Below are 14398 nucleotides of genomic sequence, written 5' to 3'. Positions count from 1 at the left end.
TACATCCTGGCATGTGCACGCAAAGGCAACCCCGGTAAACTGCACACTGTACACAAGTACATGCAAACACTCCTCCGATAAGCACGCGTGCAAAGGAAAGCATCGACTTTGCTACACAAACAAAAGCGCACACCAAGACCAGCACCGCCGTGTGTTTAGACCAAACAGATGCAAGGACAAGCTTGATGTTGCTGCTTTAATTTTTGAGTTAAAATGAATTATGCTGCTGTCACATCGTTGAACAGGGGGAAGGATGTGGCGGATGTGAAGCGAGTAGAGTAAGCATGCCTGCCGTGATCAGATGATTGATTAAGCTGACATTGGCTCAGGGGTGCAACACCGCTCTATTTTTCTCCCTCATTATGTAAGGCTATATTTCAAATCAGGAGTGCACTGGAGGAAGACACCAGAGACATGAGACAGGACACCCTTCAAATAAAAAGTTTATCAGACAACAGCCAAGGAGACTGATGAGTTTCCCCTCTAATCTTGTCTTGGGAGTGGCGATAGAAAGGAAGAAAAAAATGTGTTTGTCAAACCACAGGGTGATCTGTAGACAAAAAGGTGCAAAGAAAAGGAGAAAAAACGGGAAACAAAATCTGAGCACAAACAAGCTCTTCACAACGCTGTAAAGTCTGTTTAACACTAAGGTTGAAGGTGATATGTTAGTCTATGATTGATCACAATTTATTTCTTTTTTCTCCAGAAAAAGATCATTTAGTGTCTGTTTCCAAGATAGTAATTCACTAAAAGACATGCAGAAAATTTCTCATGATTTAAACCAGAACACATTTAGTTTACTATGCGAAAGCGACTCCTTTTCTTGCTCTCGTTTATTTAAACAGGAACAAAATATGAATTCTCGGAAAGACACTTCTCCCCATCCAGACATGGTGACATTTCTTTGTTGCCTTACAAATCGGACATCAGAACCAGAGCCCAGTGAACACGCAGTTCTGTGCATGCTCATGCAGTGCAGTGCCAGAGTGTAATGAAAGAGACATATTAATGGCCTCTCACTTATTCATGGGTCGGAAATGAAGAGGCACAGTCACATTTTGAAACGGTTGACAGAATAAAGAGCCAACATTGGGGAAATGATTGTATTTATGATTTCAGTCTGACAGATGAAGGTATCAAGAGAGAGACTGAGTGACACATTTCTGACAGTTCAAAGTGTTAAATGATCTGATGTGTGGCAATATACTCGAGTATGGGGCCACACGCTCTCATATATTCTCACTTTAAGAATCAGTGCCTCATAAGTGCAAGCCTGGGAGGCAGATAAAAAGTCATTGCTGTTATTTCAGCAAACACAGGAAGTACAGTATTTTCTACAGTACATACACATAGTGCACACTTGGAATATAAAATCCGAAAGGCGATATAGCTCAGTCCGAGATGGCTTCACACTTTTAGGGTTTTGGCAAATGCAGGTGAATCTAACAGTGTTGCTTCCTCGGAGTGTAATCTCTCCCTCAGAAGCAGCGCCACTAGCACCACCTAGCAGCATGTTGACCACAGTAAATCACATCACGGTATCCACACTCAGCTTAAGGTTTCTAACGCGTTCTTTGTAAAGGGAAAACTTTCCACCTACTGAATAACCGCTTTAATTCTGAACTTCCATCTATTATTTCTTCTATTTTTTTCAGGGTTGACAATAAAATGTAATTCACTACCCAGGCTCTGCTTTTCTCCACATTAAGACTTCAGTGACATTGAGATTTCCAATAATTTTTGATAGGATTTGTACTTGTGACATTTGATATTTATTTTTCATAAACAGTCTTACAGCATGCTTCTTGGTCACAAAGGCATAAAATCAAGACAGTCAGATGTGTCACACTGCACTTTTTCATGCCCAGTCAGTTACACGATAATGCATTCATGCCGTCTAGATGGGTGTATTATGCCAAGTACCCTAAAACACTGAACTGCGCAAGAAATAAAGATTGGCAGCTTAGCTGAACTCCTTTCTATCAGAGCTAGAATTGACTCATGGCATGTGCATAGAGTTCATATGACTGGGGACTGGAATCATTTTCTCAGTTAAAAATCACAGGGTGAAAAATGGCGTGGTTATTTGTGCCTGACAGAAGTTAAGAGCTTTTCCCTGAGGCCCGCTGCCTCCCTACTGACCGCAAGGCAGCTTTCTCCTCCAGCATCCGCTCACCTTGTGAGATCACACCCCTACACCGGCTGCTGGGAAGGTACACCCCGCAACTCGGCAGCAGCTATGCCGTCTGTGCATAAAGACTCTTCGGTGTTTTTCATTTGTGCTTACAGTCTGTTTCTATTTTTGTTTGCGTGCAAGTTGTCGGTAGAAGTGGAATTCAGCGACACAGCACAGAGGCAGGTATATTAAGTGCAAGGTCAGGGTTTTATACTTGTGTAATTAGTAGTGTAATTGCTGCCTGGTTGTAAGGCTTATCAGAGAATCCTTAGTGGCACAAACAGGTCCCACAGGAAGAGATCAAAGCTGTGTCTGGGGAAGGAGGATCTCGATTAGAGATTGTGCTTTAAAGGTTCAGAGGAACGAAAACAACCCCACACTGTGGATGGAATACTTTATATTGTACTCATAAATGTAGAGTTCACAAGCAGTAGCCAAAAAAAGTAAGGTTACCTACTATTAAACAGTGGTAGACCATGCTTGCTTTCCACTCACCTCATTATATACACAAACAATGGTAACGCTATAATATTGGATGCTGTTCTAATTTGCATTGTCTTTAAATAATTCCCAGTTTTGACAAATTATAAAGTTTATACATCAGTAACGCAAAAGTATAACATTCTATATGTGATATACACTGTCAACATATGTGCAACCTTCCTGGAAGAATCTTAACTGGGCGGACAAAATATTAGGAACACATAAGATAATTCAGCTATGGCATCACCTTCCCTTATAACCCCAGTAAGGCACAGGAAAGCAGAATTATCTGCTCTTGGAGAATCTCAGTTGAACTGGAAGTCTGTAGGCGTCATAAAAGCGGAATTTATGGCACAGTTGTTGTACTGGAGTCTATTTGCATGGACATTTCTAATAAGTCCTAAATGTTATGCTTTATCCCCGATTTGATGTTGATTAACATGCTGTTTCAGTAAAATGCTAATGAATTGAATTTGCAAATCCCAAATTACAGCAAGCATTGTTTTGACTCATCTATCAACAAAGCACCAGGGTCGCCAACCCGTTCTATTGCACGCGACGATGAAAACAAGACAACAGCACACTGCATGCTTGATCCTATCTGACAATCCTCACCCATCCAATATTACTGTGGGGTCTCTGATGTTGGGCGGCTGCTAATTTAGCCTTTAGCTCCATGGTACCGTAAATCACAACACTCAGGAAGACAAATGTCAGAACACATGTTGCCAGACTGTGTCTTTGAGCAGAAGATTCCTTTAATTGGGTGTGCAGGGACTGGGTCCAATCCCCAGCAACCTCCTCTTCTTCTTCCTTCCTCACTCTCCCTCTCTCTTTGCCTCTCTCAACATACTAACAAAAGGCAGTGAGATGAAAAAGACAGCGACAACCCATCCCTACTTTGTGCCATTATAGAACAGACACACTAGGGGTAAAGAGGTACGATGCTGAACATCAAGGAGAGCTTTATATAACTCTCTTTTTATTTGCCTTGTTTCATGTTTATTTTACTTCTTCAAGCTATCATGTCTGATTGACACTGCTCCCTGTCATAACAACCATTATTCATCGAACCAGCTTATGGAATACAGTGATAGCTTCTGGATATATTTGTCTGAGTTTAGGAAAATGTGTAAAGAATCAAAAATGCTCTCCAAAGTATGTTCGGTGTCATCTCATCATCAGTGTTATGATTCCACCCTTCCCCTTCCTCTGTTCACGCACACTCTGAACTTCAGCAGAGGGAATAGAGATCATAAAGAATAGATATTCAAAGGCTGTAACACAAAAAGACTTTCCTCAAAGCCTGCCTCTCTCTAGATCCATGGGACTGGAGGGGGGTGAAATGTCCACACAGTGAAATCACAGAGTTCAAGTGAAAACAAGTCATTTTAATTCTTTTAAAGTGTATTGTACAATCAAGGAATCACACGATTATGAGCAGTAAATATTTCATCACTTGCAACGAGATTTGAACATGTGTACAAATTGAAAATTTGCAATTATGCCAACACTCACGTTCAAATGATTAAACCTAATTTCCATGTTGATCATGTTGGAAACAGTATTTCCCAACATGATCTTCTGGCATACCCTGACTCATTACTCTTGGTAAGCTACCACATTAGTCAGGAGGGAATTAATAACATGTGACTTATTATCATTAATCATCACATACATGAAGACACATGTCACTGCCCCTAAACAGTTATGAATGAAATATTTTTCAGCACTCATTACTTGATGTTTTTAATTTCCCTCTCCTGTTTTTTTTTTTACTGCTTCCAGTATTTGTCTTTTTCAGTTTTATTCTGTGCTTTATTTTGGCGTATGTCTAGTTTTTATGATATATTGGGCTGTACTTCAGACTTGTTGTGTTATGCTTTGTTTCTTTTACCTTTTTTTAGGGGTGTATTCGACAAAAAAGCACATTAAAATAATTTATTTCAAAAATACAAAGATTATTTTCTTTTTCAAAGTAGTCACTTTATGCCAGTCCTCCTTCGGCATCCAATGCTGATTTCAGGTATTATATTTAGTACAAATCACCTTCTTGCTCTGCTGGGGTAAAAGCCTTACACCCTTACATTTACCATGGTTTTTATTAGTTTTCTATTAGAAATTAATATGCAATTATCTGTCATTATTAAATCCAGCTTATCCTAATTTAACTCTCAAGTCATCAGTCATTTGTTACTATTGGTGACTTTACCCTAACTCTAACTAACTCTAACTGTAGAATATGTCATTTCTGTTTTTATAAAATTGTTCTCTCAAGTTTTGGTCATCAGGAAACAAACATATTTGTTATACCTGATACACATCAAAACGGGTCATATGTTTCCAAAAATATTGATTTAGTGTAGGTTTAGGTTTAGGGTTAATACCTATGATGACTTAGACCTCAGAGGATTAGGGAAATCATCCAGCCGGATAGGTGTAACCAGGACCAACGCATTCTGATTCACTCTGTTAATCCTTTATGTGACGTATGGACACGCCCTGTGTCTGTGATGTAATGAAAACAATTGATGTATTATGATGTGACAAAATGACGTTAACGATCCTGTGTCAAGCTAAGAAGAAGTCACTGTCAAAACAGCAGTGGGTCATCTCAGTTCCCAAACGGTTACTGAGTGTTGCTGAAAGAAGAGATGATGCAACCCTGTGGAAAACAAGCCCCTGTCCTAACTTTTTTTTTAGAACGGTGTTGCTGGCGCCAAATTTCAAACAAACATATTTATCAAAAAAAAAAGAAAATGTATTATTTGTAACATTTAATATTTGATGTGTAGCTTCATAACATATTTATTTAAAAAAAGATACAAATATATGAAGCTCTTCTAGAAAAACCATCTCATATCACTTTCTACAAGAAAAAGCTGGAACTGGAAGAATTTTAAATAATCCAGTGATAAACTAGGGCCTGAAATGATGCACTACATACATGCATGCTAATGACTTATTGACTACGTTATATGGACCCATGTGTGCTCACATTTGATAATCTGATAGTAGTACAGAATGCCTTATGTTAAATTACCTTTTATACATTCTATTGTGTATAATTTGTCTATATAAGAAAAAATAAGTATGACTACATATTTAAGCAAATTTTGTTGTCGTTAAATTGTTTTGGGTGCAAGAGCTGAGCCCAGCTATCATAAGGAAAAAGACCATCAAAATCCTTATAAGGGTACAGTGCTCTTCTCTAATCATCCTGCCCAAAATGACCTCTTCCTTCGAGTCAGATTTGAATCAGCAACTAATGAATTTCAACTGCTACGACTATAGTCCTCCATGCTACTGCCCGAGCTGTTGACGGTATACTGTAACATGCCTTACAGTGATCAGTATTGTGATGCTACACCACTGTACCAAAATGTTTTATATTGCTTATGTTGCAAGCATATTTTTCGCATTAGTGTGAGGGAAATCTGAGATTCCATCCATACTTTGCAAGTAACATTGGCAATAACAAGTCAATAGACATATAGACTATGTATAATTACCAATATCATTAAAAGTAACCTGTAAATATGTATTATTATTGTTGATCAAAGCTATGAAATAGATTATCTCAAACATCGTTCAATCAGTTCTATGCTAAGATCAGTTATTTATCACACCATATTTACAGATCCATATCTGTACAAATTATCTGATGATATTTTTATTTTATTTTATGGAATATAATAGTTGTTGTAATATGTACTATTTACTTAGTGGTAGGTGGTCTTTTCATTGTATGTAAAGTGCTTTATAACTTTTGAAAGATATTGTCTAACTAAAGTTATTATTATTATTATTATTATCATTAGTAGTAGTAGTAGTAGTAGTAGTAGTAGTAGTAGGGGCAAAAAAAACCCAACTAGCCTGCAGCACTGTTTAAAATTCTTTATTTTTTATTTAGTGGTGAATAGGATGAAATGTTGGTGACATTTAAGTTACGTGGGCGACATATGATGAACGTGATATGTGAAACAAATGCAAAGACAAAACATAAAATTACATCACATTTCCAGGGGATGAAGAGAAAAATCCACAGAACTGGAATTTATAATAAATGATTCTTAAAATATACAATTGTTAATAATAGTTCTATGTGCAACAAAGTCCATGCAAAGGTTTGTTGAGATTGGCCCAACCAGTAAGGAGATATGGTACCTACAGATATATAGACACATAGTCTAAGGTCATTCTAGTAAGATTATTATCATCATCATTATTATTACCCCATTATAGTTTTGTTCGTAACTCTTTCTCTGACAGTTAAACTACATATATATATTTTTAACATCCCTAACAATCTCTATTCACATTTTTACTAGTCATTCAAATCAATAATTCATACAACTGAATCATTACAATAAAAAAAAGGCCAATTTTTTTATTCACACTGACTGAAAAACTTATTTAATACGGGCAACGTATAGGTCAGGTTCATGTCTAACAATTGTTTAATCCATCTTATACAGTTAACATTAGTGCTGATTGAGATTAACTGCATTTAATTGGTGAGCATCAGTTATTATTTTTATACTGAACTGAGGAAAAAAATCAAAATTCTAAAATTCTTTAAGTGCTGACATAACCAATAAGTGCTATCATAATGGCATTACAGTATCAGTTTTGAACATGCAACAGGGTCATTTAAGATTTAGTTGCACATTACATTTTTAAAGTAACGTAAACTGTGTATACTGGGTTGCAAACCCCCACTACTGCAGAAACTCATATTTTCTGCAATCATCTGTCATGTGATGCACATCATTTCTATTTGTTTAGGCAAGGCCCCTCACAACAGTGGGAAGCGATGGGCCATGAGCTGCACAGCACCACTCTAATGAGCAGAGCTGGACACAGACAAAGAGAGTCTGGACTCTGTTCAGCATCTCTTCCCGTTATCTGGCTCTGGTCCAATACACAGAAATTAATTCCTGTTCTTCTCAGTGATTATTTTTTCATGGGTACTACTGTTCCCACAAAAGCTGCCCAAATTTGAATTAATATGCTTAAATAAATGACATTTTCTGCATGAAACTGTTGTAATCTGGAAAGAGCATCGGTTCACTTTAATGCGATAATTTTGCAATAGACAAACACTTCATCATAGATTTAAAAAAAAACTTTAAATAGAAATGCAAAAACATTTGGAATGTTTAAAAAAAGGACAGTGATTTTTAAGTTGTTATCAGTAAAATAAATAAAGAGCAAAATATTTTCCACTTCCTTGATGAGCACAATCAGACCATATTATCATTAAAGTGCAATCGTGACAACAAAGTCGCCGTGGGATAAACATACCATTGTCTTGCTGGTTTTAAAACCTGTTTCTTTAGAATAAAGTGTGACCAAACTTAAAGTTTTTGAAACTATTTTTTGAAAACAGTGTGGGTTGCTAAACAAGAGTCTAAAATCCACCAAGACTAAAATAGACAGCCTGTAAAGAAAATTACATAGAGACAACAGCCAAAGCTGTTGTTTTCCCCAAGGTTTTCTAAAGCCTGAATTGTTGACAGTAATGTTTGTCTTCAACAACAAAACAAGTCTCTTCTCTTTTTCTTGGTTTTTCCCCAACCAGACCCCATAGTGAGCAGCGAGCACCTTTTATTGATCAACGCAAAGTCCCAAATAAATGAGTGCAGAATGAGAGCTATGCTCCAGGGAGTTCAGGGGAGCAGGAGCTCCATAGGTTCCCATCAATTTTAATCATTCCACTAATGAAGAGGCTCCTCTCTGTTGGATGTCCATAACTCACTGTGCCAGAGCTACCTCCACTACCTCAATCAAATCATTTTTACACAGCTCGCTTCTCTTCATAACTCTAATGACCTTTTCAAAATAAACAATGCCTGCATTAACATAGCTGAAAAATTGCTAGATATGAATAGAAAAGTTAAGTGTTCTACAAAAAAGTGCGCAGAGGAAAGAGCAGGTTAATCAAGCTTCTTTTAACTTGTGTGCATTTTTGTAATAAATTCACAATGAGTAAATCGTGACATTACAATATATTAGATTGGCAATTTTCTCATGTAGACTATTATGTTTGATTCTGAAAACCAAGAGCTAATTAAATTCATTATTATCCCTGTTAAACATTTATTATTATTAAAAGAAAAAAATATTATCTGATATGGAAATTTGCTAAAGCCTGAAAAAATCCACATACAATGCAAACAAGGGGCAAAAGTGTTTCTCAAAGGGCATGCACATAGAAATTTGATCATGTGTCTAAAATACAATACTTCACTGGCAATATTGTATGCTGCTGCTTTAACTATAATATACTGTGTCTTATTTTATTTGGTGCGCAGCTGCTTTTGTCAGTAAATACAACCTCAAGCCCACAAATATAGCTAAAGAGATCTGGGCCTTCCTGGAGAGAAGCTCCTCGTGCCACGATGGTGTGTAATCTCTTCCTCTCATCCTTTTTTTACCCTCTAAGTATTTCAGAAGTTATTGAAACTCCAGAACTCAGTGAGCTAATGTTTCATGTATACACATATACACACCCCCGCAATCATATTTTACTTCTCGTGACGTCCAGAATCTTTCTCCAGCATCTGCTCCGCTCACTGTAGGTAAGGGAAAAAATCCATCACCTTCCCCCTGGGTTTGCATAAGCCTCTCAAAGAGGTGAGTCACTGCCATTGGGATATTTGTTGCCACGTCCTGGGATTTGCCCTGTCTTTCCAAATTTGAGATCTGAACTCTGTGTTGTGGGCATCTTGGCAAAATGCTCCAGTTTGATTTAGGGCAATGAGAAACATAGGGTATTTGCATTTAAAAGTCACACTAATATTTCCGTATTGACTGGCTTTTGCAGTATGAGCCTGCTGGGACTTTTATTAGCATAAATTTACACGCTGTGATTTTATAAAAAATGTAGGAGAGAGTCAGTGAACATAAATGAAACCCATCATACGCCATTTGATTCAATTCTACTGTGGTACGACACTATTATGTGGAGGCATTTACTCTTCTCTGAAAACCCACAGTTTAACTGGAGTACTCTCTGGGTGATCTCTCAACTGGAACACATTAAATTCACTGTGATTAACAGCCTGCACTGAGTGCCTATGGTGAACATTGATGTTTGATCTTTCATTTGTGATGTAGCACATAGGGCGCGCTTTGTGTGTTGTTGTTGTAGCCTGTGGGCTACAGTGCGCTGTGTGCGCACGCAGGGGCAGTGGGCCAAGTGGACAGAGACATTGCTCTCGCCTCTGCAGCTGGCGTGACCTCCTCATACATCCACATTAAGAGTGGATGTGACCAGCTCCGGCTTTGCTCTTTACACATCAGACTGGGAGTACTAATGACATATTGTTGCATTAGTGAACCAAATATTAGCGTAGATTTAAAAAAAGAAAGAAAGAAAGAAAACTGAATTAATAAAATTAATGGAAACTAGCTGAGTGTAAATCTGCTGCAACTGACAGACAAGGATAAAATATTCCCGAGTGCTGAACTCAAATTAAAGAGCAAAATAACGACTGCAACCTGATGAGATTGTGTGGCAGGCGTGTCTATGTTCTAATTCGTCTGTTATTATCGATCACACTAAACAACCTGATGGAACTGACTGAAAGTCACCTTGATATAATTCTGGCAATCAATCATTCGAAGCGCACCCTTAGTCATGGCTGGCAGTGCCATTACCATCACCATGGCATCGTTTGGTGAAGAGGACAGGGCTGTTCCGCTGTGATTAACACAACGAAGAGTCATATCCTCCTGTCCCACTGCAGCGTCTATTGTTTGCCATTTAGCTCTCTAATCTCTTCTGGATGCTTCATCTCTGAATTTTAACAGTCCCACAATGTCTCAAATGTCACTCTGAAAATGTCCATCTGTGAGATACAGTATGCTGCCTCTGGGTTTGTATTTTAAGCCATGCATTGTCAAGCAGTTGTATCACAATAAGGAAATCTACCGTGGATAATTAGTTGAAAATAAGATGCAGAGAGGTCAAACTATAGCTTAATGTTTCTTTTTCTTTTCTTCTTCTTTTTTAACCAGACCTCTTAAGCCTTTTTGTTTGCTTTGTAAATAACACTGAATACTCAAAAGGCACTTGCATTCACTTCAGTTGCCCCAGACTAGACCTACTGCTTAGATAAATCAGCATGGACATGTTTTATCTGCAAACAATTACAGTGTTACTCTATAGTTTGACCTCTATGTAATCAACTTGTTTACTAGTCTAGTGTTTACAGTGCAATAGTGATCTGGACATAAGACCAAGCAATCTGTTCTTCTCATAATCACTTTATGTATTCCACAATCCAGGTATTAGCTGTATTGCTGCCAGTGTTCCCGACAGAAACATAGAGAAGCTGCGTACTGAACACCTGGTCTGGGATCAAGGAGGAGAACACAGCTGCCCTCTGGTCTCACATGGACTGCATTCAGAGGCGAACTATGGGCTTCCTAAAGATTCTGTGTGGTTAGGAGACATATGGCTTAGGCTAGTGTTATGTAACCCTCAACCCTCACCATCTGCCTGGAGGCCCAGGTGTGTACAGTCTGCCAGCCTCCAACTGAATCCAGCACCGCTGGAGCTCTGTCATTCATGGCTTTTTAATCTCGCTACCATCCCCTCTCTTGTTCCAATTACCAGACATGCACGTGTACAAATAAGCTGTATTAATAACTGTAGAACCTCTTCCCAATTTGTCTCAACAGACAAAGGAAGAAGCTTGTACAGTGGATGTGGGAGGGAAGATATGGGGGATAGTCATGGCTTGTGAATGCTGACAGGAGGGCCCAGTGCACTGAGCAGGCTGGGAGTTATTGGAAAATAAATCATAAATCATCTCACCTCAGTGACAAGCAAAGGCCCTTACAGAGCACATCTCCAGTGTGGCCAGTCTGACTTCATCTGATTCATCTGCTCTTGCAATGTTCATGCTAATAAAGCTCTAACGAGTATGCATACACCACTCCAAGGATGGATCATTAAGGAGAAGGACTGAGACATGGATGAGGAAGGAAAACTTGTGTCTCACTAGCAGAAATAACTTTGACCTTTTGTATGAGCACCACTAAGAGTTCATCCCACAAACCTTCTCTTTTCCCATGAGACATCTAGACTTGTCTCTACCCAGAGGTGAGTTAGCCAGCAACCCACCCCATCACAATATTGGGGGGAAAATCTATATAGGGACTTGATACATCGTGGGGGGGGTGGCTTTACATCAAACGCGCCGACAGGCTTGTAGTCAGAGTGCAAATGCTGCAAAACCAACAAATGTATTTGCCTTTATAAACACAGTGCATGCAGTCAGGTGACCGAGCCATTAGTAAATATTGAGTGGAGGGCTGTTCCAGTAGCGTGGTCTGCAGATTTATCTGTGGAGAGGGAAGTACAAAGATGAGCCCCCGTGAGGATTCAGTTAGAGATGGCTTGTGTTTGATCACCCATCAGGTGTCAGCGATGTTTCGGCTGTTAAAAACACAGGATAGGCTGCCGCTCTTGTTTGTGCCAAGCACATCTCTTCAAAGAGCCTCGGAAGCTCTGTAGCTCCTCATTTAAATGGGAAAGTTTCTTTCAGCTGGTAGCAGGCGCTGGTGAATCTCCTGTTGACACAGGACATTTTTTTTCTCTGTGAAAACACATCACTGTTGTTTTTCTGCCTGGTGGTGAGAAGGTGATTAATGACCAATTTTGAGATCGTATCAAAGCAACTGTGCTGTTCTGCAAATTCACCTTAATTACTACACACTATTCCAAGAGAGGAGAAAGAGAACATCAGATGAATGCTGAGAACAGAAGAGAGGCTGACATTTTCAATGTTTTATATATTTATGTATATGTATATGTCTACCTTAAGACTTAATTATTTTTACTTAGACCTAAAACTAATGTTTTATTTCAATAAGCTTCAACCACAAACTCTGTAAATAACCAATGCAAACTTGGTCTCAACATGTAACTGATCAATTTTAATTGCCACAGCCCTCGCCCACCCAAGTACAAACAGAAAGTTGAAAGTAAAAGAAAGAAAAAAGTAAGAATGAAATGTATTCCTGCGTACTATGATATGGTAAATGTTAGCGCCTGCTGCATCGCACTCCATATCACTTCGCTCCATATGAAAAATAGTTTGCTATTTTGGAACCCCCTGGCAGCCATAGTGGATCACCACAGACCCAGAGCTCATTTATCTTTTGTCAGAGATGAAGCCAAACTAACGCCATCTCCTGAAGCTGCTAAAGAATGAGGAGGGACATAGGGAGGGTAAAAATAAACCTGGAGCCCAGGTAGCTACACAAAGAAGTCATTCTACAAGTAATGGGTGGCTTCTGAAAGTGGAACTCTGTGTGGAACTCTGCTTGGAACTGTCTCTCTGTGCGGAAAAAGATACTATTTACTGTTTAAGTTTATTCAGCTGCCTTTATGAGACTACACATGTAACAAAAACGTCTGAATGTAATGGCATTATTACCTGGCAAGTGTTCTGACCAATTAAATTATGACTTTGTTTGATTTACAAGCTCCTGCAAATCTCATACAGTTAGGAGACAAAAAAAGTGCTTCTAATTGTATTATATTACACTGCTGCCGTAGGGCACTAATCATCTAATTAATCATCTGAAAAAAAATACACCACTGGTGTAGAACACTGGTGTATAACAGCACTTACTTTATAAATGAAATCACTTAAGCTTCTGCATATTGCTCTGTAAATAATTCCATATGTAGTCCACCTTTTACACTTTTTTATTATACTAATGTAGACCGAGGTATTCTAAGAAACAAAGTAAGAGGGTTATTGCAGGTTATTGCAACACCTAAAAAGGGAAAGAGTTGAATAAATTATTATTATTGTTTTTATTAATATTTTTATTATTATCAGCTTATTATCAGCTTACAGTTGTATAGAAAAAGAATTTGGAGCTTCAAACTGCATAAAAATACTGAGCTAATGAAAAATATAAAAATTTCTTTTTAGTTTTTCATGTATTTGTAACTACTGCTATAACGCAGCTTTATCAAATATGTAACTATGCCATAGGAAGCTGTTATTAATTTGAGGGCTGACAGCAAGTGATTGCTGGTTTCACTGGTTTGAATGTGGCTTGAAGAACGCTTTTTTTTTTTTTTTTTTTTTTAGCAGTGGTTAGCACTGCCCCTTCACCTTCACATATTTTGGTTGCAACCTCCCAGAATCCAAAGACATGCTTGTTAGGTTAACCGATGACTGTAAATTGGCTGTGGGTGTGAATGGAAAATGAAAAAAGGGCTTAAGTGCATAGAATATAGTGTTGTATGAATATTTGCAAGAACGTAAAATGCGCGTCAGTAAGATGGAGAAAAATAAGCTATAAAAGAACCAGTTCATTCCTTTCCAAATTTACCACCTGGCCTATGGAGATACCTGCTCTGGTATACAAACTACCACAGTGAGCTGGCTGGCACTGACAGGCTACACTTAAAAAAATAAATTCATGACTGCATCTTGCATGGTTGTAATGTTATCATACAGGCCAAACATGTCCACAGACAGACACGTGGGAATTAAAACACGTGCCTACGTACCGTAAATCACCTGTGTGGCAGTAGTTCCTGCTACAGTGGGTGTCTCCAGCATCATCTTTGGCTGAGATCCCACAGACACATATGCAGGTCAATGTAAACAGATTAGGTACTTTGATTTTGCAGCATTGAAGTTCTTAGATACATTTTCACAATATATTCCATTATAAAAATCCAAAATGCGATTTCCTTTC

This window comes from Pundamilia nyererei, unplaced genomic scaffold (genome assembly GCF_000239375.1).
Source record: "Pundamilia nyererei isolate P.nyererei 1_Seehausen unplaced genomic scaffold, PunNye1.0 scaffold00035, whole genome shotgun sequence".
NCBI lineage: Eukaryota > Metazoa > Chordata > Actinopteri > Cichliformes > Cichlidae > Pundamilia > Pundamilia nyererei.
This window is presented reverse-complemented; position numbering follows the sequence as displayed.